The sequence below is a fragment of the Rhipicephalus sanguineus genome, chromosome 5, assembly GCF_013339695.2.
Source record: "Rhipicephalus sanguineus isolate Rsan-2018 chromosome 5, BIME_Rsan_1.4, whole genome shotgun sequence".
Lineage (NCBI taxonomy): Eukaryota > Metazoa > Arthropoda > Arachnida > Ixodida > Ixodidae > Rhipicephalus > Rhipicephalus sanguineus.
The window spans coordinates 60,283,787-60,290,592 of NC_051180.1; the positions used below are offsets into that span (position 1 = coordinate 60,283,787).

Genomic DNA, 6,806 nt, shown 5'->3' on the forward strand with positions numbered 1-6,806 from the left:
GCTTGCGACGTGTTGGTGCGTTTTTCTTTTCTTTTCTTTCGTTCTCTCTCTCTTCTCTTTTTTTTTGCTGTTCACTTTTGCTGTTCAACAGGAGGTTACTGTTGCCAACGTTGACTCTTGCAGTTTTAATGCAATCGTATTCGGAATGTAACGGATTATTGGAGCTTCTGAAAATAATACTTTTATTCCGCCTCGCCTTAGCTGCCTGTAAATAAAGATGTTTATATATCTCTCTTCCTGTCATGAACGGTAAATTTTCCTTTGCGAAACAGGGCGGAAAAAAAGTAATGTGTACAGTAGTAATAAAGAAAAAGAAAAAGCTTAAAAAAAAGTGTTTCCGCCCGGGATCGAACCGGGGACCTTGCGCGTGTGAGGGCACGTGAGACCACTACACCACGGAAACCGCGCTGCGAAGTGTCTCCTGGGCAGGTTGCCATGCCATTGCACAATAACTCGTCGCGACACTCGGATACGGCCGGACTCGACTCTCTTCCCGCGGGAGAGCGGAGGAGAGGGTCGAGTCCGCCGTGACTAGAAGGATCTCTAAAGCGGGGACAGAGTCCGATTTTCCAATGCGATCCGACGGCCCGACGCCGCGGTGGGGGAGGAGGGGGAACGGTGGCTGTACGATGCTATGAAAGGTCACCATTCCGGTTCCGCTCCGCCGTGTCGGACGTCGAATCGCATGAAAAATCGTACCGTCTGTCTCGCCCCTAACTCGTACGTACTCGGACGTCGAAATTGGCTCCAACTGGTGGTGGTACAATCCAGCAAAAGATTTTTTTTTTTTTTGCGCTTGGAATGAACACGTTTTTACGGAGCGAAAAATATATTAGCCCTTCTCTACGGACCTCTTGATACCAGACAGGCAGGCAGGTGGTCCGGTGGATACTGTCCTTCAACGGCGCCCCACAGCATCGCAGCAGGGAACAGGCAGCTAGGATGCTGCCCTCTTGGTCCGGTCTGCACATGCAAAAGAAGCTTTTAAACAAGTAAGTTTGAACACGAAATTTCCCCTTTCGTCTCAGAGCATATGGTGCTAAATGACGTCATTACAGCGACTTTGTTACCTTCTATAGTAGTTAAATGAATTAAAATTAGTGCTATATGTGTAGCGTTACGAGACAGTAAATTATGAGATGCAACTATTCTGGCTGTTGCTTTATCTTCGAATTTGGGTTGGTGATGATGATATGAACACGTCTGGCCAAACAGCGCAAGGACAGTTGTGGGTGCTCACGAAATTACGATAAGAGCCGCAGGGGCGTAGCCAGAAATTTTTTTTCGGCGGGGGGGGGGGGGGCTCACCATACTTTATGTATGTTCGTGCGTGCGTCTGTATGTGCGCGTCAGGGGCGTAGCCAGAAATCTTTTTCGGGGGGGGGGGGTTCAAAACCATACTTTATGTACGTTCGTGCGTGCGTTTGTATGTGTGCGTGTATATATACGCAAGCAAAACTGAAAAATTTCGGGGGGGGGGCGTTTGAACGCCCCCACCCCCCCACCCCGCTGGCTACGCCCCTGGCTAGTGGAATCTGCTTTTTATATAGCGTTGTGATAGAAAACGCTTGTCCGAATAACAATAAAAAAAGTCGCCATGCATATAGTGAGCCGAATTTATTATTACGGTCGTTGCATTATTGCTTCTCAAACTTTTATGTACAGATCTCCGTCAGCTAACTGTAAGACGTACTCCATTCAACTAATGAAGGAAAAAAGTGTTAATTTAAGGGCTCGTTTTGTCTTTGTTATACACATATTAATGAGCACTAACAGACATAATGCCAAGGAAGCATAGGGAATGTATTTAGTAGTAAATGTAAGGTAAATGTGAAGAAAGAACGTGGACGAAGAGATAGCTTGCCGCGGCAGGGACCGAACCTGCGACCTTCGAATAGCGCGTCCGATGCTCTACCAGATACCGCTGCGGCCATCCCCCCGAGCGTCAGTCAGCGCCGCCAGTAGCCTGTGTCAAATTTTGCGCTACGTGATCAGTTATGCATTACCAACATGCCAACTTCATACTCTTGTGTAGCATGCACGATGTACTTGAAGTGCAAAGAAGACATCCTGTTCGTTCTACATTCATGTGTCTTTGTCTTTACGCTTCATGTACATTCATAAGATCGTCTCAACCATCCTCTCCCTGAAGATTAAGACTTTGGCAGCGGGGCACCATACTTGCTGTGAATAAGATGCTTATTATTTTCAAGAATAGTTTACATGACACTACAAAGAAGGAATAAAGAAAATATGGAAGCTGTTATCACCTTCGTACTATCTCTTGCCTTACAATTATCTCGTTAATGCAAATATCCCAAGGAACTATAGGCACATCGTCTAACGTAAATGTCACCGCTAACGTAAACGGACCGGGGCCCAACCTTCGTTACCCTTAGAATGTCCTTCCTCGGTCGACACGTTAGACAAAAATATTTTCGTACGTGCGGTCTTCCCTCTTTTATTTCTCTTACGTTATGTTTCATTAGCTATATATGATCCATAAATTTATATGCATTTAGTTAGCTGGCACATGTCATGCTGCCCGAGTACGCACCGGTTCTCGCCGGATCACGTAAGCTAAGGAGTACAGGTAGGCACCGTCCGCTGACCAAAGGAGCTGCGTTGCTCGCAGGGGCCCGTCCAAGTTCGCTGACATTGGCCGCTAGGGGCACGCAGAAAACAGACGCGCGCATCACGTTCCATTTTGTCCGGTCCCGTCTCAATATTCCTTTTTTTTTATCCGCTAGGCTGTGCGTTTTGGCGCAGCAGTCACACCGGAAAACGCCTGCATGGTGCCTATTGGGTTCGACGAGTCTTTTAGATGGAAAGACCATTACATGTGTAAGGAATACTGTCAGTACTGTCTCCTTCAAATGCGGAAGTCCTACTTACCGTTGTATGCACTATATCTAAGGGCTCAATTTAGACTCTCTCCCTTATCGTCTTCCATCGATATATATACAGGAGTTTTACGTGCCGAATTCCCGATACGATCACGAGGTACGTCGTAGCGCGGAACTGCGGATTAATTTCGACCATCAGGGATTCTTTGACATGCGCCTAAGTATTTATAGGTTCACGGGCGTTAACACCCGTGAAATGCAAGAATTCTTGCACTTCGCACCTTTCGAGATGCGGCCATCGTGAGCGGAAATCGAACCCGCGTCCTCGAGCTAAGCAACGCAACTTCTCGCGTTCGCGTTTCACACGTCTCATGAAGGGTGCGGGCTAAAGAGGCTCGTATTTCGCGTCGTTGAACAGGCATTCGCATGACCTTCGTCATGCACGCGTCGATCAACGTATCGCTGCTTTGTGTACGGTCCGAAAGCATGCATGTAGATGGCAGCGCTATAGGAGGGATCCACTTACGTTGAAGCATATTCGGCTCCGGCGCGACTTGGCAGCTGCACTACACAGGACGCTCGAGCTCTTGCGTCGGGAGCTGTTCGATCTCTACTGTCGGGCTGTCACTAATTGCGTCGCTGTGCGGGTACGACTAGAACGACGTTCTTGTTGAAGGCACGAGACTCCTTTCGTGTTAGAAAAGCGTAGTTTGTTGAACGCAGGGGAAAAAATGCAACTACTTGCAAATTGGGAAGCACTCATCACGTGCTGCTGCTGTTATACTATACGCTCGCGCCCATATGCACAACGGACGAAGTTGCGTCGCCGCCAACGCCTGTACGCGCTCCAGCTTTTCTTCTTGCTTTTACAGACGCGGGAGGGATTGCAAAGCCGTGGTTGGCTCACGAGTGCGTAAACACCGACGATGACTTTTACCTACGGAATATCGCATATAGCCTCGTTGCCGAGGTGGACGCACGTCACTGTGAAACCCCGAGTTCTCAATACACGTTTTGCTTTTTTTCTCGCTCTTTTGTCACAGGTGAGCAGTATTGCATAAAGCGTACTTTAGGAGTCATGTGTCTGTGCAACGGTGATGGATGGCTATAGAATACAGTAGTAATACATAGTATGCACGAAAGCGAAACTGCGCAGTAAAGAAGGAAAACGCGTTTGGGATGCGGAATATGCGGGACAAAATTCGACGCGGTATAATTTCAACGTCACCTTAATTTTTCTTTTCATTTTTTTTTTCTGTAATTCTTTTCATTTGAACCAACGAGGCACTTTTTGAACACGTACATACGCACTAACGCGCACTCATCAGTTTTTGCATTGTGTTAATTCTAAATTTAGTTGAGCAAAAAACACTCTCAACTCAAATCGACAAACTGCCAACGACTACTTCCATGAGATAAGCGTCAATATTTTTAAACATTTAGCGGGCGAAGCTCTGTAACGATTCGGTGAAAAGAGACCCAGCGAAGCGTATTACTTTCAGGGTTCAAAAAGAAAAAAAAATGTTGAGAACACGAGGCAGAACAAAAGAAAAAAAAAACTAAGGCGGAGAAGTTAGACTTTTGACACATCCTTGTAATTTCATGACGCAATGGATTCCAGCTGAACTATAGAATAAACACATACCTGCAGTGTAAACCAAGTTCATGGAAAGAAGTATGGAAAATGTGTCCTTTTACGTGGACATCAGTCTAAAAGCTGGATGAAAAGGAACATCAAGGAAATGAACAGGCAGCAATAAAGAAAACAAATTATAGACCTCACATAGGCACTACGCAAACACAGTGCATTATGTAAGAGAAAGGTCACCTCCCTCACTCACCGTATTCGCGTCCCGACGCCATCGTTAAATTCCAGTCTGATTAACATGTCGACTTCGCCAAAGGCGATAACTTCGGCTCAGCACGACTAATCTAGGCCTAAAATTTAGCTGGTGCATGTATGCTCAAGCTGGAGAGTCGGCGAGGCTGGAATGATGCGTGCACTGTTCCCGCATTTCGCCGCGCGGCATAATGGCTTCTGCCGGGCAGGAAAACGAGTGCGGCCTAACGAGGGGACCCCATGCGGAAACACAGCCGCCGACGGGCCGCGTCCTCGCTCGTCATTTCTTTTTTTTTTTTTTTTCTGTACGAGTGCCATACGGGAACGCACTGCGCTTATAATGCTGGGGAGGAGACACATTGGTGGCGGTGCGCGCCGGCGAATGCCCTCTGACAGGTGATGGGACACGGAGCGCGCGCGCTACTACATACGTTGGCGCGTGCGTGGCAGTCGTCGTGCGACGGATGCTGGTGCATTCTGGCGCACGTATGCCGTTCAGCGTAAAATCTTTAGTGCAGCGTACGCGGCGGGAGCCATGGTTTTGCGAAGCGAGGAAAGCTGGTATTTAAAAAAAAAAGAAAACAACGATGGAATCGACATCGCCTCGATCCGTTTACCACATAAGCCTCACCAAGAAGAGAATCGTATACTTTTGCTGATTCGCAGTTAGCAAGCCTGCGTATATATACCGTGTATATGCTATACAGTGCATACATACCGTCAGTATAGATGTTGTACGGGCACACAGTAGCCTTACTGTAGTGCGATATAAGGACAGCGTGATTTAGACGCTGGGTTGCATGGGCAATTAAGGAAGACGGCTCTTCTTCCCCTCCCGGCGAGCAGCAATGCAGTGAAGTGGAGATGTGGAGAGATTTCATTTCGCTCTAGGGCCGCAGCCAGGAATTTTATTTTATTTGGGGGGAGGGGGGGGGGGGGAGGCTGTAGGACGGCTAACTTCGGCAACTGGTGGTCGCTGTGAAGGCGTGCAAGTATTTAGTGTCACCCCGAAAAGTTAAAGCATGAAAAAATTTCGGGGGGTGTCCGAACCCCTCAACACCCCCTCCCCCCTTAGTTACGGCCCTGGCTCTACCCCAGCGACAGCAGATTTGAAGATTTCCGTAGCTATAGACATACCGCGGAAGACTATACCGGCTGTCGTAGAACAGCATTCAATCTTCATGTAGGAAACGAATACTAGATGGCCTCATATGAGTGTTAGCTGCCACTCTTGCACTGCGAAGTCTTGTATATATGCTATGAATTGTAAATAATGTTCTAATGTTCTTAGCGACATGGCACTGTGGGATATATTCACCCTTCTACCTTCTGTACAGTGTCTGTATTTCTTGTATTATGTGTTCGCATCAGCGATTCCTACCCCGCCAGTAAGCGACGCTTATGGTCTCTATATTAAGTATATCAATGTCGGCAGACTGTGCTCATACATCGCAGTCAGCTAAAGCTGAAGCAAGTCACATTCAATACCATCCCTCTACGAGTGCTCAGCCGGCGTTATAGGGCGGCTACGTAAGATCACATTTATTATATAACATTATTTAACGAAGAAACATTTCTGCTAATTGCAGAATACATGGGCATGGTAGGCCCAATTGATCTTGAGAACAGCAGCCCCAAATTGAGAATAGCAGTGCCTGTGTTGTGTGTGTGAGCTCGTTGTCCGTGTTTCCTCAATTTCGCACTGCGGCCCTCAACATCATGTATGCAACTATGCGACCAGCCTGCCAATATACATTCTATGCTAAATTGAGGTAGATTATTGCACATAATGACACGTGCATACAGTGGGTCTTTGTCTGTTGTGCGAGGCAGTTTTGCTATTTGTGCGTGGCGGAGTTTTTGGCGGCTAGTAGAAGAGAACAACGACGTTCAGCTCGATTGTAACTGACGTGCTGAAAGCCGGGCTGTTATTGACTTTCGTTTTTATTACCGTGACAAACTGGTGGAGGTGCTGGGTACGACCCTTTTGCGCTATTTCAACCTCAAGACGAGTTCCTACCACCATTTCCACGATCCCGGGGAAAACCGGCCACTTCGGCACAGCCGTCGCTTGCTAGGACTACCTCCCGAGTTCGGCCCATTGAGCTCAGCAAGAATGT

The 6,806-nt window shown here is 47.5% G+C and overlaps 1 long non-coding RNA gene across 1 annotated transcript; it reads right to left on the reverse strand.

The window, feature by feature from the left end:
* Window positions 1-943: 943 nt before the first annotated feature.
* LOC119392853 (uncharacterized) lies at window positions 944-4,930 on the reverse strand. The gene is made up of 3 exons (XR_005183727.2): window positions 4,688-4,930; window positions 4,492-4,563; window positions 944-963 (listed from the first exon to the last, which is right to left on the reverse strand). It is a non-coding gene; the product is annotated as an uncharacterized LOC119392853 (long non-coding RNA).
* Between the last annotated feature and the right edge of the window lie 1,876 nt (window positions 4,931-6,806).